The sequence below is a fragment of the Geotrypetes seraphini genome, chromosome 4, assembly GCF_902459505.1.
Source record: "Geotrypetes seraphini chromosome 4, aGeoSer1.1, whole genome shotgun sequence".
Lineage (NCBI taxonomy): Eukaryota > Metazoa > Chordata > Amphibia > Gymnophiona > Dermophiidae > Geotrypetes > Geotrypetes seraphini.
In genome coordinates, this window is record NC_047087.1 from 74974831 (window position 1) to 75000712 (window position 25882).

The following is a 25882-nucleotide window of genomic DNA, read 5'->3' on the forward strand; positions in this document are numbered from 1 at the left end:
GCAGTTGCCACCTCCTAAATAGCACGGGACCTAGCAAAACAACAATAAAGAGGAAAATTTAATATACTGCCACAAAAAATATAGGACTCCTTTTACAAAGCTGTAGTAGCGGCTGGTGCTGCAGTAATCACTCTGATGTCTATAGGGATTTAATGGGCATCAGAGTGTTTGCCAAGTGGCAGCTGATTCCGTGGCTTTGTAAAAGAAGGGGAGGGTAGTCTTAGTGTGGGGGATATTCCCACATTAAAATACGCTAAGCCAATTTAAAAAAAAAAAGGAGGAGGGGGCTCCTTAAGAGGCTAAATTTAGGTCCACTTCTGCTGATTCCTTTATTATTTCTTATTCCACTCCGTTTCAATCTGGAAATTGACAAGTAAATTCAGTTAGCTTTTACCAATGACAAATCTTGCTACTTTTCTACCAAACCAGCTTTGCTGTCCTCTAATTGAATTAGTATAGCATCTGGTCTGGATTACTCCTCGGATTCAGTCACATGGTTCACGATAACTGCTCCCATCCCATTCTTCTGTGTTCTATCCAGTCTCACAATTCATGCATCATGTGAAATAGACAAAGAAACATCATGGCAGAGCGAAGGAGAAAATCAGAGATTGAATAAGGCTTTTGACTGCACAGGAGGCAGACGCAAAGGAGGTAGAGTAGATGGGATACATTGTTCTTTTTTGCTGATATCTTGTGTTTCTCAGTGCTTATCACATGACAGATTATGTCTACATATTGCAGCACAAGCTCCAGATTAAGTAAGTTTGGCATCCCCAAAAATACCATCATTTCCTGCTTTATGCTGCCTTTGGTTTAGTTTAATACTAAGTTCTAGTTTCACTGAATTCCTCTTACACATATGCAGGAAATGCAGATTTGAGGGCTAGGAGAACCTTCAATATAATTAGCAATGATTTAATTACAGTAGGTTTGCTTCGTACAAAATGAAATGCTGTGGTTAAGTAGAAGACAGAGATACACTGGAATTCATAATGCCCATACATAACGTTATTCACTATACTAACCCTATGTGTTTTTTTGGTTCATAGACAACGGCGCGAAAGACAAAGGCGCGCCCAAACAATTGAGTGCAGCGCGGAGGCGCGCCCCGCTCAAAATTACTGTTTTTAGGGGCTCCGACGGGGGGTTTTGTTGGGGAACCCCCCCCCCACTTTACTTAATAGACATCGCGCCGGCGTTATGGGGGGTTTTGGGGGTTGTAACCCTCCACATTTTACTGTAAACTTAACTTTTTCCCTAAAAACAGGGAAAAAGTGAAGTTTTCAGTAAAATGTGGGGGGTTACAACCAGTGTTCCCTCTAAGCGGGCGGGTGTTGTGAGCAAACTTTTTTCACCGTGAGCCAAAAATATCGGGCGCCAGCAAGTTATGAGCCAACTCGCCCGATTCTCCTCTCGCCGCCCTGCCATCTGCCGTACGCCTCTTCCGATCGTGCGCTGTGACGAGAAACGTGTGCGCTGCGATGTAATATTTTGTGCGCCAGCGCACGCCAGCGCAGCTTAGCGGGAACACTGGTTCAAATGGTTTTATTTATTTCCCCAAATTTATTTTTGTTATACGCATTGAAAATATTTGATATTGCGTTTAAATCAAAATCTCAATAAACTTGAAACGAGTGCCCGTGAGATTGTGGGAGGGTTAAATACTCAAAACTTAGAAGTTTTTGCTACGCCAGCTTTCTGGTATCTTTACATACAGTGGCGTACCTAGCATATGTAACATCCGGGGCCCATCATTTTTTGGCACCCCCCCCCATCTGTAAGAAAAACATGATTTTTAGTAACAAACCACACGTCACACATGAGTACCTAGGAAAAGGCAGCATCTTACATATTGCAGTGAGCAGTACATCAATACACCCATTGTAAAACTAAACAAGCCAGACCAGCACAGATCAATCCTACACCGTCAATCCTAACAGAAAACCATGTCTTTCGAACACACAGAACACAGAAAACACCTTCGCCTAGTAAGGAATATGTAATCACAAACTAACCCCTCCCTCTTTTACAAAACTGTAGTGTGGATTTTAGCTACGGAGGTAACAGCTCTGATGCTCATAAAATTCTGAGCATCAGAGCTGCTACCACCAAGGCTGGTGCTAAAAACGCTTCACAGTTTTGTAAAAGGGGGGATAAAATAAAAATACATAGACAAAGGTTAAATTGAACCAGCAAGAAGCTGGACTCTGCATACAATGCTTCACAGAAACAGTGACACATGTCTCCTAAAGCAATAAATAAATAGAAATTTTTTTCTACCTTTGTCTTCTGTGGTTTCTCCTTTCCTCATCTTCTTGTAACTCTCTTCCTTCCATCCACTGTCTGCCGTCTCTCTTCCCCTATATGGCATCTTCTCTCCTTCTATGCCCCTTCCAGAAACTGTATGCCTCCCCCTTCCATCTCTCCTTTCACCCCATTGGTCTGGCATCTCTCTCCTCGCCTTCCCTCTCCCACACCTCTCCTCATAGTCTGGTATCTCCCCTTCCCTGATTCTCTGGCATCTCTCTCCTTTCCTTTTCTTCCATCTTTCGCTCCCCCTCCATGCTCTCACATCTCCCCCTTCCTTTTCCCTTAGACTGGCATACCTTCCTCCTACGCTCCAAGCCCTGGCATCTCCTTTAATTCCCTCCCTCATCTTCCTTCTCCCCCCAGCTGGGTACCGCAACACTCTTCCCTGCAGCTCTGCACTTCCCCACAATTGCCATGCTTCGGTTCCTCTTCTTCCTTCCTTCCTCCCCCCCCCCCGCGGGACCCTGCGGCACCATCAACTCTTACTCCCTCTAATGTCGGCCCTGCAGCTCCAGACTTCCTCGCACCTTCTCCCCTCCCCCTTTGGATCGCTATTATTTTAAATGTTATAGCCGCGGAGCTGTATCCATCAGTGGAGATGTCTAACCTCGGCCTGCCCCGGAACTCTTACTGCAGCAGACGCCCGTCTAGGCAGGAACAGGAAGTCACTGTTGCAGTAAGAGTTCCGGGGCAGGCCGAGGTTAGACATCTCCACTGATGGATACAGCTCCGCGGCTATAACATTTAAAATAATAGCGATCCAAAGGGGGAGGGGAGAAGGTGCGAGGAAGTCTGGAGCTGCAGGGCCGACATTAGAGGGAGTAAGAGTTGATGGTGCCGCAGGGTCCCGCGGGGGGGGGGGAGGAAGGAAGGAAGAAGAGGAACCGAAGCATGGCAATTGTGGGGAAGTGCAATCCCCCCAATGCGTCCCCTTACCTTACCGACGCGTGTGTGCGCTGTGAAGAGAAACTTTGCGCTGCGATGTAATATTTTGTGCGCGAGCGCAGGCCAACGCAGCTTAGCGGGAACACTGGTTACAACCCCCCACACCCCCCAAAACGCCCCCCCAACACGGCGCAATGTCTATTAAGTAAAGTGGGGGGTTCCCCCCCCACGCCCCCCATTGGAGCCCTAAAAACATTAATTTTGAGCGGCGCGCGCCTCCGCGCTGCGCTCAATTGTCTGGACGCGCCTTTGTCCCGGCGCGCTTTTGACCTGACACCGTTTTTTTGAGTAGAGTGGCATTCACTTAACCCCACCCCATCCCCTGTCTTTACAAAACCACACACGTTTTTAGCACCAGCGCGCTGAATGCTCTGCGCGGCTCCAGCGATCATAGAGTTCTATGATCATAGAGTTCTATGGCCAGCGCTAAAAATCTGTTATGCAATTTTAGAAAAGAGGAGGGGCGGTAGTTAGGTGCCATCGACTTGTGTTCGAGTCCTAGCAACTTGATGAATTACAGATCTAAAAATCACTACAAGGTGCTTAAAGAACTGGAGCTGTCATTATTAAAGCATGACATGGAATATGAAGAGCTATTTAGAACAAAGATGGATATAGGAAAAAATGCATGCAATTTTCAAACTGTGCATTAAAGTAGTGGTCCCCAACCCTGTCCTGTAGGACCACCAGCCAATCAGTCTTGCGGGATTGCCCTAATGAATATGCATGAGAGAGATTTGCATATAATGGAGGTGACAGGCATGCAAATCTGCCCCATGCATATTCATTAGAGCTATCCTGAAAACCTGACTGGCTGGTGGTCCTCCAGGACACGGTAGCGGACCACTGCATTAAAGGACTGAATTCTATATATGGTGCTTACAAAATCAGCTCCAAAAAGGCAATTTTCTATAAATCACGCTTAAAGTTGGGCATGGTTTATAGAATAGCTCTTAAGCCTGGAAACTGTTCCTAAGTTTAGGTGTAGCCATTTCCACCAACAAAGACGTGGTGCAAATGTCCATGCCAAAATTTAGACACAGATGCCCTTAGTCTATAATTTTGTGCACAGTTCAAAGCAATGCCTCTGATGAGCCAGAGTTGTCCATTTCCACACCCCTTTTGTGACTCATGCGTAAAATTTAGGCACAGATCCTGTGTCTAAATTTAGACATGTAACTTGTAATTAGTTCTATTTAGCACTAATAATTGCTTGTTAAAACACCAATTATTGACACTAATTAGCTTATTCAATTAAATTTGCCATGCAAATTGGGTAGATAACTTTGGCCCTCTTTTACTGAGCAGCGATAGAGGTTTCTACCGTGGCCCAGGGTGCTAAATGCTCTAACGCTGCTCTGACGCTCATAGGAATTATATGTGTGTCGGAGCAGGGTTTGAGCATTTAGTGTCCTGGGCCACGGTAGAAGCCTTTATCACTGCTTAGTAAAAGGGGGCCTTTGTGTGTGTAAATTTCAGCACTTTTTATAGAATTAGGGGATAAGAGAGTAATTTTATAAACTGCCATTTTAATGCCTTCTTGAAGATAAATGGGTAAATATTCAACCAACAGTGGTCAGCATTTATTTTTTGGGGGGGCCATCACTAATGTGATGCCCAAATATCTAATGCCGGGTCATGTCTAGGTACTGGCATCGAATATCCAGCTATGTGTGATCATCCTAAGTTCAATATTCAGCATTTAGAGGTCTAATTTAAAAGAGCCAAACTTCCCTTTTACAAAGTCGCACAAGGCTGCTGCTATGGTAATCGCTCCAACATCCATAGGGCATTAATGGATGTCAAAGTGTTTGCCATGTGGCTTTGTAAAAGAAGTCCAATGATAGTGCTGAGTTTGATGTAGTCTGATTTGTCCAGTTATCTTAGACGATTCAATGCTGAATAAGTGTCAAGTCTGCCCCAGGCTACCAACAAAATGGCTGGCAATGGCTTTTGCATTTAATATTGATATTCATCAGCTCTAACCAGTTAAGTTCCACTGAATATAGGCAGAAGGCCCCGCAAAAGTGATTTTAACCAGTCAGAAGCCTCTCCTGGCTAGTTAAATTACTTTGAATATTAATCTCAAAGATGTCAAACTGCTTAAGAATGATGAGACCTGTGCTGTCCAACAAGTTTCACTTTGACTTGTCTGTTGATAGAGCATTATCCCAAAAAGGTCTGGGGATTATCCAGGTGTATTTTGCATATGTGAGATAAGCACTTGTTAATCTCCCATAAATCCCATTTTTTGCCCAGATACTTTCTGATTGCAAAGTCATGAATCCTGACCTTAGCTGAGGCTAGAGAGGCCTATGATTCTTTGGATGTTCCTCTGGGATATTTTGTGTTGAGTTGGCACTGCACCCTTGAAGTGCCAGCTACTCCTGGGAAGATTCATCAATATTCCAAGTCTTCTCCATTTGGAGATAATGGTTCTCACTGTGGTTTGGTGGGGTCCCAAAGCTTTAAGACATGGTTTTGTACACCTTTTCATACTGATATATTTCAACATAATTTTCTCATCTCTTCTGGAGTTTCCTTTCATTGTTTTAGCATTCTTGCAGAAATTTTGTGGTGTCTACTTTACTATCATTGTAAATTTTAATACATTAGATTCAATAGGGCTGACTGCAATCATGCCTGGCTTTGTTCAATCAGCTGAATCGATTGTCAATTAAATTTGGTCAATTAATTAATTAAGGGGACAATTATTTTTTCACATGGGTGATATGTGTATTGGATAACTTTAATCCTTAAATAAAAATAAAAAAACTGAAATGTATGTTTACTCAGGTCCCCTTTTACTAGCATTATATGCTGATTCCTAGCATTGGCAGTGATAGATCAGACACTACAGGAGAGATCCTCTTGCCACAGGATTCTGACATCTTTTCTATTGGATCTGGCTGAGCTGGTATTGAATCTCAGCTATTTTTATTTTGAAGTCACCTATTACCAGCAAGATCATGGGGTGCATACTCTCGTCCCTTTTCTTGAAGTAATAGAAACATAGAAACATGCTGGCAGATGAAGGCTAAATGGCCCATCTAGTCTGCCATCCGCAGTAATCATTATCTCTTCCTCTCTCTAAAAGATCCCATGTGCCTATCCCATGCCTTCTTGAATTCAGACACAGTCTCTGTCTCCACCACTTCTTCCGGGAGACTATTCCACGCATCTACCACCCTTTCAGTAAAAAAGTATTTCCTTTGATTACTCTGGAGCCTATCACCTCTTAACTTCATCCTTTGCCCTCTCGTTCTAGAGCTAGTTCTATGAATAATCAAACAAACACAAAATTAAACACCATCCACCCAGTCCAAGTTCACAAAAAGCTTATATCAGCATACTCAAAATACAATACATATCCAAAAAGTGGCTGCATTCAAACATGGCAAAGTGTCTGACGTCAGCTATTTAAAAGGACAGAGGTAATCAGCTGAAAGTCCCAACTCCTAATCAAGTCATAGTAGAGACATCAATCCAATTCTTCGTTCAGCCTCAAAGGAGTAACAGGAGTGTTGTTCCTTTAAATTTAATCTTGTATCCAAATTTCCTCCATCCCACTCAATTTTAACAATATCAATAATATGCCATTTTATATCCAAAACAGAATGGTGGAATTAAGTCCAATGCTGGACTAGTGGAGCAGATAAACTCATTGTATTAATGTGTAAATATATGTTCATTTAATCGCACTTTAATTGGTTTAGAAGTGCGCCCAATATATATTTTCTCACATGGGCACAAAATTACATAAATAACATATCTAGATCTACAATCAGTATTCTCCACTGCAGCAATTGGCATATCCTGTACAGGAGGTATCTACTCAATACCGAAGAATATAATTCACGTTCTTAAAAAAAAAAATACATATAAAGTGGCAACTGAGGGGGTGAATGAGCCACTCCATGATCTTGCTGGTAATAGGTGACTTCAAAATAAAAAGAGCTCCGATTCAATACCATCTCAGCCAGATCCAATAGAAAAGATGTCAGGATCCTCTGGCAAGAGAATCTCTCTTGTAGTGTCTGATCTATCACTGCCAATGCTAGGAATTATTAGAAAAGGGATGGTTAACAAGACTAAGAATGTTATAATGCCCCTGTTATTGCTCCATGGTGTGACTTCATCTGGAGTATTGCGTTCAATTCTGATCTCCTTATCTCAAGAAAGATATAGTGGCACTAGAAAAGGTTCAAAAAAGAGCAACCACGATGGTAAAGGGGATGGAACTCCTCTCATATAAGGAAAGACTAAAATGGTTAGAGCTCTTCAGCTTGGAAAAGAGATGGCTGAGGGGAGATATGATTGAAGTCTACAAAATATTGAGTGGAGTAGAATGGGTACAAGTGAATCGATTTTTCACTCCGTCAAAAATTACAAAGACTAGGGGACACTCAATGAAGTTATAGGGAAATACTTTTAAAACCAATAGGAGGAAATATTTTTCATTCAGTTAAGCTCTGGAATGCATAGCCAGAGGTTGTTGTAAGAGCAGATAGCATAGCTGGTTTTAAGAAAGGTTTGGACAAGTTCCTGGAGGAAAAGTCCATAGTCTGTTATTAAGAAAGACATGGGGGAAGCCACTGCTTGCCCTGGATCGGTAGCATGAAAAATTTCTACTCCTTGGGTTTTGGTCAGGTCTAGTGACCTGGATTGGCCACCGTGAGAATGGGCTACTGGGCTTGATGGACCATTGGTCTGACACAGTAAGGCTATTCTTATGTTCTTAATGCATCATCATATAGAATCAACGTATACTGTACAAGGGGACTACGTTCAAAGTGACAAATAAATCCCCCAGATTTATTTTTTAGATGTGCAGATTTATAAAACTCCCACATGTATAGAGACTACTCTGTTTTGTAAGCCATCTGATCATAATATACTATTACATTTTCATAGCTTCCACAAAAAAATTTAAAGGAAAGCTTGCCAGATTGCTCAGTTTTTGCACTTGCATCATACATGTTCTACTCTCATCGTCTGACTGGAAAAAAACAAATTTCAGTTTTTTCCTGTCATAAATAGTACACACACTACCAAAAGAGTGCACACTCTCTGAACTAGTGCACATTATTCATGAAGATCATGTACTATTGGGATAAATTGCACATTATTTCCCAACAATGAACACTCTTTTAGACCAGTGGTTCCCAACCCTGTCCTGGAGGACCACCAGGCCATTCGGGTTTTCAGGCTAGCCCTAATGAATATGCATGTGAGAGATTTGCATATAATGGAAGTGATAGGCATGCAAATCTGCTTCATGCATATTCATTAGGGCTAGCCTGAAAACCTGATTGGCCTGGTGGTCCTCCAGGACAGGGTTGGGAACCACTGTTTTAGACGATGCTTACTACCAAAAATATGGCTTCTGAAAAAAACAAAAAAAAAATTAACAAAATGAAAATTCCCATACATGATCTAGGAAACTGAACAACAGTTTTGGACAGCACACCCCCTGATCACCCTTTCTTCTCCATTATCATTCCCTAATGTGACTCTCCTATATCTAGCCAGGTAGAAAGTTAAGCTATTTTCCAGGGCCCATAGACTATATTAGATCTAAAACTGAATGATTTTTGGATCATGTAGGCATTTGGTTTGTTTGATGAAACCAAACCAAAAGTGGCCTCATTTGTAGCACTTTGCTATTAGTTTTAAAATTAATTCTCATCCCTAGTTATGCAACCAATGTTAAGGCATGTGTATGCATTTGCCAGTGCTTGACACATCTGCCAGTTTACATTAGCTTTTCTTCTTTCATTAGCAAAGGGCAAGCTGGCCTCTTGGGATGCCCATTCATTTGAGGTGACATGGAAAATGTCAATGACATTTCCCCAGGGCTTTAGCTAATCTAATCTAATCTAAACCTTAGGTTTGTATACCGCATCATCTCTACATTCATAAAGCTCGACACGGTTAACAAGAGTTAGGGTAGAAAGGAACTCCAGTGGAGGGAAGAGGCAAAATGAAGAGAAAATTTAGAGGACTAGAATAACCAGAGAGGGAGGAGGAGTTACATTTTTGAGAATAACCAGGTTTTCAGATGTTTACGGAAGAGTTGGAGGGAGCTCAGATTCCTAAGAGGGGAGGTAAGGTTGTTCCAGAGCTGAGTGAGTCTGAAAGGGAGGGAAGAACCTAGTTTTCCTACAAGTGAAACGCCTTTTAGAGAGGGAAAGGAAAGTTTCAGGTTTTGGCTATCTGCAGCCATTGCAGCTGCACAGATGCAAGGGAAGCTGGTGTATCAAGCATGTACCTCATCCACTGGCTTCCCTTGCCAGCTCAGTGCAAGTGGGTAGAGAGGGAGCAACACACTGGGAGCACTTAGGAGGGCATTGCACAAGGCACCATTCCAACACGTGACAAGGCAGAGAAATCAAACAGACAAGACTGTGATCCCGGTTCCCATCAGCTGACTGCTTAATCAATCCAAGGTCTGTTAACAGAAAACCTGGGTGAAAAAATAAATCTTAAGCAAAACGTTACACTTTTTGAATAATAACGCACTATGAACATATGATAGGTCATTTCAGAGTTAGGGTGCAAAATCCTTCTTCTAACCTTCAAAATTAAGACCTCCCACCTGCTGGCTTTCTTAGACAAATATCTCATTCCACACACCCTTGCTAGGCAGGGCAGGATTAATTCGTCGAGGGCCCCTAGGCACACAAGTACACTGGGCCCCCTGCCCCACCCCACCCCACCCCACCATGCGTCCGGCCGCAAACAGGAAGCTGCTTTAGAGGGAAGCTTTGGGCAAGCAGCATCGCTTGCACAATTACAGTTAAGAACATAAGCATCGCCTCTGCCGAGTCAGACCATAGATCCATCGTGCCCAGCAGTCCGCACCCGCGGCGGCCCCCCAGGTCCATGCCCTGTAGTGTTCTTTCACTTAAGACATTTTATCCTTTATAGTACCCCTCTAGCTATACCCCTCAATTTCCTTTAGGAACATGTCCAACCCCTTTTTGAAACCCAAAATCGTACTCTGCTCTACTACCTCCCCCGGAAGCGCATTCCAGGTATCCACCACCCGCTGGCTGAAGAAGAACTTCCTAGCATTTGTTCTGAATCTGTCTCCCTTCAGTTTTCTTGCGTGCCCTCTTGTTTTTACTTCCCCCGCCATTCTGAAGAATCTGCCCCTCTCCACCCTCTCTATACCCTTCATGATCTTGTAAGTTTCTATCATGTCCCCTCTAAGTCTCCGTTTTTACAGAGAAAAGAGCCCCAGTTTCTCCAGCCTCTCAGCATATGAGAGGCCTTCCATGCCCCTTATCATTTTTGTTGCTCTTCTCTGGACCCTCTCGAGTGTCGCTATATCCTTCTTAAGGTACGGCGACCAGTATTGAACGCAGTATTCCAGATGCGGGCGTACCATCGCCCGATATAGCGGCAGGATAACTTCTTTGGTTCTGGTAGTGATTCCTTTTTTAATAATTTCCAACATTCTGTTCGCCTTCTTGGAGGCCGCTGCGCATTGTGCTCCCGACTTCATTGATTGGTCCACTAAAACCCCCCAAGTCCCTTTCTAGGTTGCTCTTCCCCAATACCCTCCCCCCATCATGTAGCTGAACATCGGATTTCCTTTCCCTATGTGCAAGACTTTGCATTTCTCTACATTGAAACACATTTGCCATTTATTTGCCCATTCACTCAGTTTGTTCAAGTCCCTTTGTAGTTCTTCACATTCTTCAACAGTTCTAACTCTACTGGAGAGTTTTGTGTCATCCGCAAATTTTATGACTTCGCACTTCGTCCCCACTTCCAGGTCATTAATGAATATATTGAACAGCAGTGGTCCCAGCACTAACCCCTGCGGGACACCGCTCGTGACTGCTTCCCAGTCAGAGTAGTGTCCTTTTACTCCTACCCTCTGCTTCCTGTCCACCAACCAATTACAGATCCATCTGTGCACTTCCCCCTCCACCCCATGGTTCCACAGTTTCCTTAGCAGGCGTTCATGGGGTACCTTGTCGAAGGCTTTTTGAAAGTCCAGATATATGATGTCTATGGGGTCACCTTTGTCCAATTGTTCGTTAATCCCCTCGAAGAAGTGCAGTAGGTTCGTTTGGCAGAATCTCCCTTTACAGAAACCATGCTGGCTGGTTCTCATCAGATTATTTCTTTCTATATGTTCATTTATGCTGTCTTTGATTAATGATTCGGCCATCTTTCCCGGGACTGAGGTCAAGCTCACCGGTCTGTAGTTCCCCGGGTCACCTCTGGATCCCTTTTTGAAGATAGGTGTAACATTCGCTTTCCTCCAGTCCTCCGGGACTACCCCTGTTTTCAAGGATAGGTTGCAGATCTTCTGTAGTAACTCCGCTATTTCGTCTCTGAGCTCCTTCAATATTCTCGGGTGGATTCCATCAGGTCCTGGCGATTTGCCAGTTTTTAGTCTATCTATCTGTTTGAGTACGTCCTTGAGGCTCACCTCTATTGATAATAATTTTTCCTCTTGATCCCCCCTGAAGGTTTTTTCCGGTTCTGGCACGTTGGTTCTGTCCTCTTTTGTGAAGACTGACGAGAAGAACGTGTTTAGTCTGTCTGTTACCTCCTTTTCCTCCTTTACTACTCCTTTTCTGCCTCCCTCATCCAGGGGTCTCACTTCCTCCCTTGCCGGTTGTTTTCCTTTCACAGATCGAAAGAATGGTTTAAAATTTCGTGCCTCCTTGGCAAGTCTCTCCTCGTACTCTCTTTTCACTGTTCTAACCACACGGTGACATTCTTTTTGATGTTTCCTGTGCTCTTTCCAGTTTTCCTCAGTTTTATCCTTTTTCCACTTCTTGAATGATTTTTTCTTGTTCCCTATCACCTTCTTAACTTCATTGGTTATCCATGCTGGGTCTTTTGTTTGATTCTTTTTGCTCCCTTTTCTAAATCTGGGTATATACAGGCTTTGCGCCTCGTTTACCGTGTCCTTGAATAAGGTCCAGGCTTGTTCCACCGTCTGTGTTTTCCTAGAGCTGTTCTTGAGTTTTCTCCTTACCATTTGCCTCGTAGCATCATAGTTCCCTTTCTTGAAGTTAAACGCTATTGCAATGGTTCTCTTCCCCTTTGGCATTTCTATTTCCACTTTGAATTGGATCATGTTGTGATCACTGTTTCCTAATGATCCTACTACTTTCACTTCTTGGGTGGGTCCTTTCAACCCGCTGAGGATTAAATCTAGTATAGCACTACCTCTTGTTGGTTCCTTGACAAGCTGCTCCAAGAAACAGTCCTGTACTGCCTCCAGGAACTCCATTTCCCTTGAACATCTTGAGTCTCCATGGTTCAGTTCCCGTTGCCTTTCTTACCTGCGTTGCTTGCTTGTCTTACTTTCCGTCGATGGGGGGGGGGCCGCGTTGCCGATCGGAGTGGGGCCTGTGTTGCCGATCAGGGTGGGGGAGACCACATTGCCAATCGATGCTAGGGGGCCCATCGCCGTTTGGAAAAAACAATGTTGATGCCCTCTTTCATCGGGCCCCCCCTGACCATTTCGGGCCCTAGGCACGTGCCTACTTGGCCTATTGGTTAATCCTGCCCTGCTGCTAGGGCCCTTAGATCTACTAATCGGAATTTACTGACAGTCCCCTCAATCAAGGACCTATACTATATTAGAAACTCCATCTTTTTGGTAGTCGCGCCTTCACTCTGGAATGCAATGCCACCCTACCTCCGCAGTGAAAATTCAGTAAATAAATTTAAAACATTCCTTTTCAAAGACGCCTATCAAAAATGCAATTAAGAACCTAACAATGGGAAATAAAAACTTTCATCCCTTCCCTCTTTCCTCCCTTTTATTTTTATTTACACAATGCAATTAAAATTTCCTTCCTCCCCCAGTTCCTTCCATCTGTACTCATTCTCAATTTTGTCCTGGTCTTTGTCTTTACCCCCCCTCCCCAAATTTTATTTTATTTTATTTAAATTTTTCTAACTTTTATTATTGTAAACCATCCAGATACACATGATGGTCGGTATATCAAGCTATAAATAAGCATTGAGAATCTAACAATCTCAAGCATCTCATAAGACAGAGAGAGAGAGTGACTACAGGAAACAGTAGAAGAAAAGTGAACAGAAAATGAACAACCTGACAGAAAAGAGCTAAACCAGTCAAGTGCTGATCCAGAGATCCCAATGTCTACAAGGTCGAAAGCAGCTGATAGGTCGGATTGAAATGACTAGAGCCAGAGCATATTACCCTTATTGGGAATGGAATGAAATTCACTAAGGGGTGAAATAATTACAGACTCTTTGCTGTGAAACTGTTGGAGCCCTGCCTGGTGAGGGTGGAAAATCAATAAACATACTACAAACGCACAAAGTTGTGAGTAGATAACCTTTTCAGCAAATTTAGAAAGAAAACAAAGATTTGAGATTAGACAGTAATTGGGTGGAAGGGTGTGATCAAATGATGCCTTCTTCAAGATAGGGTGAACCTGAGCAATCTTCCAAGGTAGGGAGGTGGGGGAGTGGGGGGCAGAACAGAATCGAGGAAAGATTATGATTGATTAGAATTAATACCAGGGATAGCAAACCAGGTATGAGATACCAGGAAAACAGGAGATCAAGGGAGCAGGTTATGAGCCTCATAGAAGTTCTTCTCGTCGGTCTTTACAATAGAGGACACATCCAGTGTGCCAGAACCGGAAAAAATCTTCAGGGGAGATCAAGAGGGGAAATTATCATGCATGGAGGTAAGCCTCGAAGACGTTCTCAGGCAGATAGATAGATTAAGAACGGACAAAGCTCCGGGCCCAGACAGGATCCACCCGAGAATACTGAAAGAGCTCAGAGATGAAACAGCAGAGTTACTGCAGCATATTTGCAACTTGTCCTTGAGAACAGGGGTAATCCCGGAGGACTGGAAGATAGCGAATGTTACACCGATCTTCAAAAAAGGATCGAGAGGCGACCCGGGAAACTACAGACCGGTGAGCTTAACCTCTGTTCCGGGGAAGATGGCCGAATCACTGATCATGGAAGGTATCAATGAGCATATAGAAAAAAATAATCTGATGAGATCGAGCCAGCATGGTTTCTGTAAAGGCCGATCATGCCAGACAAATCTACTGCATTTCTTTGAGGGGATAAGTAAGCAATTGGACCAAGGTGACCCAGTAGACATTATATATCTAGATTTCCAAAAAGCCTTTGACAAGGTGCCCCATGAACGCTTACTGAAGAAACTGTGGAGTCACGGGGTGGAAGGGGACATGCACAGATGGATCAAAAATTGGCTGGTGGACAGGAAACAGAGGGTAGGAGTAAAGGGGCACTACTCTGACTGGATAGGGGTCACAAGTGGTGTTCCGCAAGGGTCAGTGCTGGGACCACTGCTGTTCAATATATTTATTAATGATCTAGAAACGGGGACAAAATGCGAAGTTATCAAGTTCGCGGATGACACAAAACTCTCCAGCAGGGTCAGAACTGTTGAGGAATGCAAAGAACTGCAGAGCGACCTGAACAAACTGAGTGAGTGGGCAAAAAAATGGCAGATGAGCTTCAATGTGGAGAAATGTAAGGTCTTGCACATAGGGAAGGGGAACTCCATGTACAGCTATATGATGGGAGGGAGGGTACTCGGGGAAGGCAGCCAAGAAAAAGATCTGGGGGTATTGGTGGATAACACAATGAAGCCGGCGGCGCAATATGCAGCGGCCTCAAAAAAAGCAAACAGAATGTTGGGCATTATCAAAAAAGGTATCACTACCAGAACGAAGGAATTTATCCTGCCACTGTATCGAGCAATGGTGCGCCCACATCTGGAATACTGCGTCCAATACTGGTCGCCATACCTCAAGAAGGACATGGCAATACTCGAGAGGGTCCAGAGGAGGGCAACGAGGATGATAAAGGGTATGGAGAACCTTTCATATGCCGAACGGTTAGACAAGCTGGGGCTCTTTACCTTGGAGAAGCGGAGACTGAGAGGGGACATGATAGAGACTTATAAAATCATGAAAGGCATAGAGAAGGTGGAGAGGGACAGATTCTTTAGACTAGCAGGGACAACTAAAACAAGAGGTCATTCAGAAAAACTGAGAGGTGACAGATTCATAACGAATGCAAGGAAGTTCTTCTTCACTCAGCGGGTGGTAGACACGCTTCCCGGAGAGGTGATAAGACAGAGTACAATTCTGGGGTTCAAAAAGGGACTGGATGACTTCCTGGAAGCGAAGGGGATAAAAGGGTACAGATAGAGGTTTACCTTACAGGACATTGAGCGAATAGGGTATGGATATTTTAGGTTAGGTAGGGAACACTTTCAGGACATGAACCTGGGGGGCCGCCGTGGGAGCGGACTGCCGGGCACGATGGACCCCTGTTCTGACCCGGCAGAGGCAATGCTTATGTTCTTATGTTCTGAGTGGTAGAAAGAGTAGAGTAATGGGAAAGAATTCAGGGATGAGAAAAGAGAAGGAATAAGGGAAGAGCTGGGAATCACAGGGACCGAAAGGGGACAGGGAAAGGGTAAAACTTCCTCAGCAGAGGATGATTGAGAATTATAGAGAAGCTCAATCTTTGTCACAAAACGCTATGCCAGAGAATCAGCTGAAGGAAGAGAAGCAGAGGAAGAATCAGCATTCTGAGAAGCGAATTTTGAAACCAGTTGAAAAACATGTTTAGTGGGTTGGGCTGAGGAACAGATCAAAGTGTTCCAAAGCCCAAAAGAGTAACAGCATTTACGAACAGAGGCAAGAGGAAAGTTCAGCGGGGAAGAAGTACTTCATACTATTTGGATTCTACTCAGCTTAATGCCAATCAACTCCTTTCCATTGACATTATGATGAGCAGTGCCTGAATTGTTCTGAGCCAAACTAACAGACACTGAGGAGCACAGACAGAGAATCACAACTAGCTTCTCTAGAAATGCACTGGGCAATTTTAAACCTCTGTTCTTTTATTTATTCTTAGTTATTAAATAAGAGTAAAAGAATGGTTTAAATGACCTTTCCAAGATGTAAATGTTATTTATGTACAAAATAAGCTCCTCTTGACAAAATTACTTATCAAAATGTTTCTAATTTCCCCATAGACTTCACGAAGATCAATTCTCATTCTCCACACGACTTGCCCTCCCCTCCCAACATAATTGGAATGAAAAAAGCATGACAAGAAGGTGGTGGACAGGCAGCTCCTCCCTATTTGTGAAGCTAATGAGCCTCTTCATGCCTCCTCATTATGCATGTGCCACCTTTGGCATTAGCCTTCAGCCTGGATTTAGATTACAAGTATGCTAATACCATAATCGACAATCTTTTTCTTCTCCCATCTTCTTATTTTTTTCATGTAATATCTGAGGAACAATCCCATTACATCTTTTTTTGCTCGCTCTCTCTCTCTCTCCTTTTCCCTCTTCTCCCTCCCTCCATTTGGAAAACTAGTCTAGACTGGAAAATAATGAGCATATTAATTAGACTGGTTTAAAAGGAGGGTTATTCTGTCTGCATGTTTGGCCTTTTGCATCCTCCCTCCCTCCATTTTCTCTTTCTCGGTGCAATGTATTTTCTTGGAGATTAATCCCTCCTGTTTACACAGTCTGACACAAAACAAGAAATGTAAATCTAAACTGGAATAAAGGTCACATAAGTACAGAAGGTAATCTGGGATCCTCTTAATGATGGCAGACTGGCTTGGGAGGGAACCAAGAAAATGGTTTTGTCTCCAAGGCAGACTAAAACAAAACAATCATGTTCTAAACAGGACTGCTCCTCTGTTACGACAAAATACGAGCCATTTTGCACTTTTGTCCTTTATTTTATTTTTATATAATCTTTATTCATTTTCAAAACTAATACAACGTGCCATGAAGTATACAAACATTAATCATCAACATAAGCACTCAAATTCCATCAATATCATTACAGAAGAAAAATATCCCTCCCCTTCCTTCCAGCCATTCAATCAAGAAATAAACCAAAAAAGATATCCCCCACCCACCCACCCCTTCCTGGATATATATAAAAATAAACAGTAAATTGAGGGCTCCTTTTATCAAGCCGTGCTAGCGGGGTAAACGCACGTGACGTTTCATCATGCGTTAACCCCCGCGCTGACCTAAAAACTAACACCTGCTCAAGGGAGGCGTTAGCGGCTAGTGCGGCCGGCGGTTTGGCGCGCGGTATTACGCGCGTCAAACCGCTGGCGCGGCTTGATAAAAGGAGCCCTAAATAAAGACAATTATGTTGAATGAACAAAGGATGTCAACGGCCCCCACACCAATTTAAATACTTTGCTATGACTCAACATATCCGCATTCATCTTTTCGTATTTGTGACCTAAACATAAACTGGCCCACCAAAACGAAAAGTTGAGGTGGTCACAATTTTTCCAATTGCGGGTTATCATTTGCATCGCTATCCCTGTCGTAATAAGGAAAAGCCTGCCTTTGTAACGATCCATGGGAGGCTTGATATGCAGCAATGTTCCACATACAATCGCCTCATACGTCAAAGGGATTTGTTGATTCCAGTATGAGGTTAATCTGTCCCCGTATTGACTTCCAGAAGCTGAGTATCAAAGGACAATAGAACAACAGATGATCCAGTGTCCCAATGTCTAAATGACGGTGCCAGCATCTATTAGATTTAGAACGGTCCAACTTATGTAACCTTATGTAGCAGAATTTGTTACACTGTTCCTGAGGAAGCTCTATTGATTCTAACAGAGCGAAACGGAGATCTTCCGTCGGGTTGGCCGGGCTTACTAAGACCTGAGCTAAGTACCTTTAAATCACTAATAGATGAAAAGTTTTGAATGAAACTAGTGAATGCGCAGTGCAACATAGCTTTATACATAAAGAGATATATGTACAAAAAAATATAAAAGAAATATTAAAAAGTGTTTAATAAATGAGATTTTAAGAACACAGTTCGAGTAAATAAAATCTTAAACAATTCTATGGACCGATGATAGTTCACGATTTAGTCTTACGCCGGGACATGTTCTAGTGGCGTTATGACTGTGAACATTTGAGATCCATTAAGATTGTTACAGATAAGTTAAATCCTATATACATTTGGATTGGTAACTCTGCAGTAGCCTACATATAGTATTTTTGAGAAGTGGGTGCGTGGCAACTTATGTAACCTAAAGGGACACTTTTGTCCTTTAAAAGTTTGTGTTCACTGTACTCTAAAAATAATTTAACTTGTGCCATCATTCCTGCTACCATGTCCCTTCAGATGTTGATTGATAAAAATAGAAATAGAATTGGCATATAAGCCAGGACACTTGGTAAGGATGTAAAATGATGTGTCTGTTACAGACTTCTCACATGACCACTAGAGTAGAAGAGATAGCAAGGTTTCGGAAGCACTGAAATATCCATAAGGGACAGCAGCCCTAATATCTCTCATCAGTGCTTTCTTCAGTGGAATGTGGAGTAAAGGATAACAAAGGCTTTCATTCCTACTTTTAGGCTTTCATTCCTACTTTTAGGGGTTTGAGCACACACTTAGTGCGTTAGCCGCTAATGCCTCCATTGAGCTGGCGTTAGTTTTTCCGCGTAGCGCATGGGTTAGCGCACGCTAATCTGCGGCGCGTGCTAAAACCAATAGTGCAGCTTAGTAAAAGGAGCTCTTAATGATAACATTGCAGTACTTAAAATACTTTATGCTTTCTAAGTCATTTAAGTCCTTTTCTTGTTTAAGAGCCCCATTTTACAAAGCCACAGTATCAAGTGTCGGTGCGGCAAATAAGCACAGCCCATAGGACTTTTGAGGAGAAACAAGGAACACAACTCTTGAACAGTTCCCTTCTTTAGGAATACCCAGATTAGGGATGTGCTGTCATTTGAAACAATGTGGGGCATTTTAATATTGCTGTTTGTTCCAATTTAATTTATCAAATGACACACAGAAAAGTAATAAATTGTCTTCTGGTTTGTTTGTTTTTTAAATTTCTAATTATGCAACATTAGTACTTAAATATTAATAAAGAAAAGATTACAATTTATCAAAACATCAAAACAAAAAAAAGAAAAAGAAAGATAATACATTGCGTCCTCAAAGTTAGTATACTCTAGGGGAGAATCCCAGAAACATCCAAAATTAATGTCTACAAAGAAAAGCATAAAGCAAACTGAAAGCAAGGAATAGAATCTCAATTATCCAATACAACAGGAGAGAGTAAGAGGTTTCCATCACTAGTGTTACCATTTTACAGGGCAATAGGGGTGTTGATTCAAGAATGGAAGAACTACAGGCCCCAGAATGCATTGAGCACTAGTGGAGGGAAGGCTTAAGGAGAGGAAGGCTGGCAAATTTTGGACCATTTTCAGGGCCGAATTAAGGGGTAGGCCCAGTAGGCACGTGCCTAGGGCCCGAACTTGCCAGGGGGGGCCCGCTGAAGAAACAAGACAACTCAGTTTTTTTTTTTACAAATGGCGATGGGCCCCCAGGAAATATCGGCATCGGGCCCCCCCCCCTGGGAAAGATCGGCATCGCCCCTCCCCCTCCCGGCATCAGCGACAACCATTCTGTTGCAAACGATGCTCATCTCACAGCTTCCCCTCTGATGCAGCTTCCTGTTTCTGCCTGGGTGGTTCGCATCAGAGGGCAGCTTTGGCCGAGTAGCAGCACCGCTTGCAAGAGAACGGATGGTTGCCGCTGATTGGGGGGGCGATGCCGATCCTTCCCGGGGAAGGGGGCCCGTCGCCGTTTGACTGACCCGCGCGAAGGGGAGGAAGATGGGCCTGGGCCGGAGCCGGGAGAGAGAGAGATGGTGGCACTGGCAGTCAGTCGGGGAGATGATGGAAGTGGGGACTGCAGAAGGGGGCAGATAATGGAAGGGGAGAACCCGGATAAAAGAGAGAGATGATGAAAGTGGGGAGAACTGAAGGGGCAGATGATGGGACTGCAGAAGGGGGCAGATGATGGAAGTGGGGAGAACTTGTGCCATCAGCGTCGGGCGCATATGGGAAAGCAGCAGCAGTGATGAGGAGGTGAGGGGCCCTCACCTCTTCACTTCTGCTGATGCTTTCCCACATGCAGGATAGGAGGCTTATGCTGGATGATGGGAATAAGAGATAGTGAGATAGTGGAGGGGTGAAGGAAAGGAGTGGCAAGCTGTGAGTAGACATAGTGAAAAGAGGGAAACTTGAGGACTGAATAGTAAGAAAGAATTTAATTTAGACGGAGGCAGAAAATAGAGAAAGAAGACCAGAGAAGAAAAGGAAAGGGAAGAGAGAGGAGAGAGAGATGCCAGAGGAGAGAGAGATGCCAGAGAATGGGGAAGGAGACAGAGATATCAGATCTGAGTGGAGGAAATGAAAAGAGAGAGATGCTAAAAACCACAGTGGGGAGGGAAGGAGAGAGATGCCAGACCATGAGGGGAACAGAGGGAAGATGATGGATGCCAGACCAAAAAGAACTGGCCCAAAAACCAAACTTTGCAGTAAACTACTGGTAACATTTCTTTCCTCAGAGAGAGCTCCATTTACTACTGCTCTCTGTCATCTTCCACTCAACCAGTTCCTAACCCAGTCAGCCCCTTATGGGCAGATTCTGTACCGGATGTTGGTCTCAGCAGACACCTAAGAAGCATCTGAGAATTGCACACCGGCATCCTATAAAGAATTGCAACTGACCTAATGGACAGATGCCTAACCCCGCCTAACTGCCCCAATTCTCTAACTGGCGCCCATGTTACAGGGACACCCCCCCCTTGCAAAGTCCCCCAGCAGGAAGGACGCCCACTCCCTCCTGCCAGAACCTCTAACCCCTCCTGAGAGTTCCCCCAGCAGGAGGGATGCCCTCTTCCTCCCACAGGAACATCCCCATGAGAATTCCCCTAGCTGAAGGGGTTCCCATTCCCTCCCACCAGAACCCCCAGGACTTAAGAAAACCCCACTCAGCTAATGACACCCCCTTCCAGACACCCCCCCCCCACACACACATAATCAGCGACACCTCCCTAAATTCCTCCCAAACTTCTAAACCCCCCACTCCCTGTTCCTCTTTGTAGAAAGTTCAGCCAGAGGGATGCTTGCACCCTCTGGCCAGCAGGCCCACCACGCCAAAATGGCAGGCCTTCCCCTTCTTGGTGCATTCTGGGATGCACCGGGGAGGTGCCTAAGGCTCTGATTGGCTCAGATGCTGTGACTGAAACATGTTCAGACTTGTAACCAGATTAAAAAGGAGGTATCCCAGGTATGAGGAGAGACTGGGGTGGGAGAGGGAAACACCGAATATGGATTTGACTACATGTGTTTTGCCCTTGCTTTGCTTCCTACACAAACCGTAAGTTCAAATGAACAGGGAAAACTGGCTACAAGCATAACCTAGTATAAGGAGACGAGATTTTTTTTTTGGGGGGGGGGCAAAAGCATGTGTTTTATATAACTAACATGAAACAAACTTGTAGGAAAAACACAAAGAAAAGAGACCAAAAGAAGAGAAACAAAGAGAAAGCAAATCAGTCCGATGACTGCCAGGAATGTCAGTCAGCAGTTCACAGCCCAGGCCTTAGGAATGATGGCTTTCAAAGCTCAGACGATTGGGAAGGAAGAGGGCTCCCAGGAAAGGAGCGTGACAGGTACTATTTAGTACATCAGTAGGCGTTTTCTAAATCAAACACTAACTACCCAAAGAGAAATTGTATTAATCCTCAGACAGGGCTTACATCCATTGATCTCAAAACCTCTCCGTTTAAACAGTAACCGCAGCTTGATTCAGTTGGTGTGATGAATGTTATTTACACTTCAGCCCACACCTCTGCCAGCGATCCCAGAAGAGAATATACCCACACTTCCCAGCACAGTTGTGCACGAGGAAATCTGGCGCCATTAAGCAGAGGTGTTAGACGAGTATGGGAATGTATTACTTATTTGTCACACCTATAGCACAAAGACTTATACGTGACAGGGTGCAAGCAAAAGAGGGGGGGGGGGGAAAAGAGAGGTGAAAGTGATTAATTGCACCGAGACATAGAACTTTCCATCCTGTAGGAAAGACAGGCTGCTTATTTGTTACCAGGGATATGAGGCTGTCGTGGGCAGATATCAGTGATTAACGATACTGATCCTACACCTTTCTGGAGGCAAAGGAAGTATTCGCAAAGCAGGTGCCGTTCGCAGCATGTGATAACGCAACTTGACTCACACATGGGAGATTAGTGTAGGACACTAAAAATTAAGACAATAGGGTGAGGTAGAAATAACTCTTTTAGAAGGTTACAGATGCTTAAATATAAAAATTCTGAGGCTTTATAAAGCCTCTTCCCTCAGACCTTATGGCAAAAACACTATTTCAGGGCTTGGAATGGGAAGATAATAGTCAAGGACTACACCTTACGGTTAACATGGAGATCATTAAAATGTGTTAACTTTTTTATTTTTATTTTAAATTGTCTTTATTAGCAACTGCAAAGGGACATACAACCAGGATCAAAGTAAGCAGAAAAACATAGCAAGCAGAAAAACAGCACTTGAAAACTATGACAGCAAATGTTGCACATGACAAGAACCCAATGGGTGGATGCCCATCACAATTGACATTTTGAAATACCAAACCCCCCAATCAACACACACAAGCCCCAAGCACTCGGCCTCAGACCACAATAATCAGACAGCAAACACTCCACAATCAGACCTCCAGACGGCCTCTTTTCCGCACTGGCTGGCTCGTTTGGCTGAGGTGGGGCGGTATGAGCTTCAACGCATCCCTAGGTCTGGGATTCTGGCCCTCCGCTGCTATCAAGCTCTGTGATAATGTGTTAACTTTTAATGTGGCAGATAACACATAGGAGTTAACACTAGCTCAGGAAACTAAGGGCTAGATTCACTAATCTGCCCGAATCGGAACAATCTGTTTCCAATTCAGGCAGGTCCGACGAATTCACTAACCTAAAATATGCAGATGGGGGCGATCGGAGGAACGCCCCCATCCGCTTGCACTGATCGCGCATGCGCAATCCACACGTATGTGCAGACCCGTCCTAGTCACAACTTTTTTTTTTTAACTTTAAACTTTCAAAACCATAGGCTTGCACAGGCAGTCGGGGCAGGCATGTTCGGGGCCCGACTCTCCTGCTCCTAGGCGGCGGCGGCGGCAGCAGCCCCTTCCCTCCTTCCCTTCAGTGTGAGCCTGCGTGTTTAAAGCTTGCACTGCACTGCGGCATGCAGCCCCGCTTTAAAACCAAGTTTCAAGTTTATTTTAATTTGATGAATCGCTTATTCAAATTTACTAAGCGAATTACAGTAAAAAAAGATAAACATATATTTAGATATATCGTTTAAAATTTAAAAATAATGGGTTAGACCTATAGACTGAGGAGGGGGAGGGAAAGTCCTGTAAGCTCAGGTGAAGACCCCCGAGAATTTCCCTGTCACAGCAGTAGCAGGCCAAAGCAAGGTCAGTACAGCTAAGACCTAAAATAGTTGCTGAAAAAGCAAATGGGCTCTCTGACTAGAAATTGTCAACTCTGAGAGAAGCTGTGAACTCTGAAAGACACTTCTGCTTTTTCTTAGAAGCAATGGCAACCAGAGAGCATAGTTAGAGAGAGGAAAACAATTCTAATGAAAAATATAAGCAGCATGATAATTTTATGAAAGTTTCACCAGAGAAAAGACGAACCACGGACAGAAGTATACAAGAAGGCTAACCACAGAGCTGGAAAACCGTTAGGCCCAGGTGCTTGAGGGAGGTTCTTGATATATTAAGAGAACACTTATGGGGAAAGGAGGGTAGAATTAGATGGAAAAAGGCGTGACATAGAATCACTCAATTATATTAACCAATCCATAGCTTAATGTATGAGATAATATATATGATTAATCAATGAAAATGTGAAATGTAACATGCACCAACGTGGGCCTTAGCTGCCAGAATTATATAAAAGAAAGCTCCCTAGACCATAGTTTCAAAACTCATCAGAAGTTCTCCATCAGTCTGGCCAGCCTGGTGTATGCTCTATCACTCTATATGCTGTGTGATTTGTTCCTGTAAGCTATTGCTATTTGATTATTAAAACTCATATTATTTGTATCAGCATAAAGAGAGTTGCGTGGTCTGTCTGTGAAGGCTTAGGGTCTTCAAGACTTTCAGACTAATCGATACATAAGGAATGGAGGGATAGAACTATAATTCAATGCTTTAAAGTAGAAAAAAGAACCATAGATGGAAAAAACAGGCTTGCACGCGGGGAAGGGTGGCAGAGAGCAGGAGAGATCGGGGCAGGCAGGCAGGGGGTTCGGGTTCGGGCAGGCAGGCTCGTTCGGGGCTGCAGGAGATGGGTCTGACAGGTAAGAATGCAGGGCGGCAGAAGGCAGGGCAGTTGCCAAGGGCTTCAGCGACTGGTCCTGAGCAGTTGCTTTTTACGAGGCCAGTGGGATTGAAAAAAAGTTTAGTGAATCGCGTCCATGCCTACTTTGCATGCAGTTCCCCTCATTTGCATGCGCGCACCAGAAGTGGATCGCTACACAGGTTAGTGAATACTGCAGGAGGGAAATCTGGTCGCTAAGGGCTCGCAAACCGATCGGTACACGATCGGTTTGCTTAGTGAATCTAGCCCTTACTTATCACATGTTCTCTGCTGAACAGATAGGGGGCACACAGCAGGTTAGTAGGGTTACCAGATGTCCGGATTTCCACGAGGACATGTCCGGGGGTACGGACGGCTTTTCAAAACTCGGCACTTTGTCCGGGTTTTGAAAAGCTGTGTCGGGCAGGAAGTCCACACATGCGCAGCCATCACATGATGACGTCATACACACATGCGCGTGACATCATCACGTAGCATCCTCCCTTCCCGACAAGAGCAGGCAGTGGGGACGGGACTATAGCAGGATTAGGATGGGGATGGGTGGAACTAGGCAGGCCTGGAGGCGGAGCTAGAGGTGCAGATTTTCCAAAAGGAAAATCTGGCAACCCTAGGTTAAGATGAATAAAATAATATTTTACTGAAGACGACAGTTAGGGGCCCTGTTCAATTCTTTTATATGTGTATTTATCTGCAGACTCCTGATGCAGGCATGTTAGGCCAAAACACAAACGTGTTGAGTCTTTAAATCAATAAATTTATTGAACACAGAGGTCACCTTCGCTGTTTTTCCTTTGAGTCTAACTTTATGTGGCATTTTCAACCACAGATGCTCCAAGCTCAAATCATCCAAGTTCTAAGCATCCAAATGCAGGCCAGTGGGAGGGACCAGCGTTGCAATGGACTGGCCACACAGACATACCAACAGAGCAGTGGAGCACCTTAGAAGGCTTTGCTGTGAACCCAAATCTGTCTCCTACCACAATAGCTCTTAAGGCTGCAGGTGGCATCTATATATAAGTAGAGTAGGATTTTGGTAGGTTTTGATGGCCTCACACTTTTCACCCTAAATGAAGTAGCTAGAATGTGTTATGGACCTTGGTCCTCCTCTCTATGGTTCACTAACCCATCCACCAGGATACTTAAGACACCTGTGTTCTACAGACAGGTTTGTACTCTTTAAATAGAACATTATGGTGGAGGGAGGTGATCTGTGAGCTTTAGGGGAATGTGTATGGGGTAGGGTCATATCTTAATGTATGTAGTGGTCATCTGGTTAGTTTGGGCACCTATGGGGCACTTAGACACATCTAAACCTGATCTAACTCTGGGCATCTAAGTTCTAACTAGGACA

General features: G+C 44.0%; 1 long non-coding RNA gene across 1 annotated transcript in view; it reads left to right on the top strand.

Annotated features, from left to right (window-relative positions):
* The first annotated feature begins 546 nt into the window (after nt 1-546).
* Nucleotides 547-25882, top strand: part of LOC117358820 — a 71301-nt gene continuing 45965 nt past the window's right edge. The window contains exon 1 of the long non-coding RNA XR_004539098.1: nt 547-654. This is a non-coding gene — a long non-coding RNA (uncharacterized LOC117358820). The remainder of the gene's footprint in view (nt 655-25882) is intronic.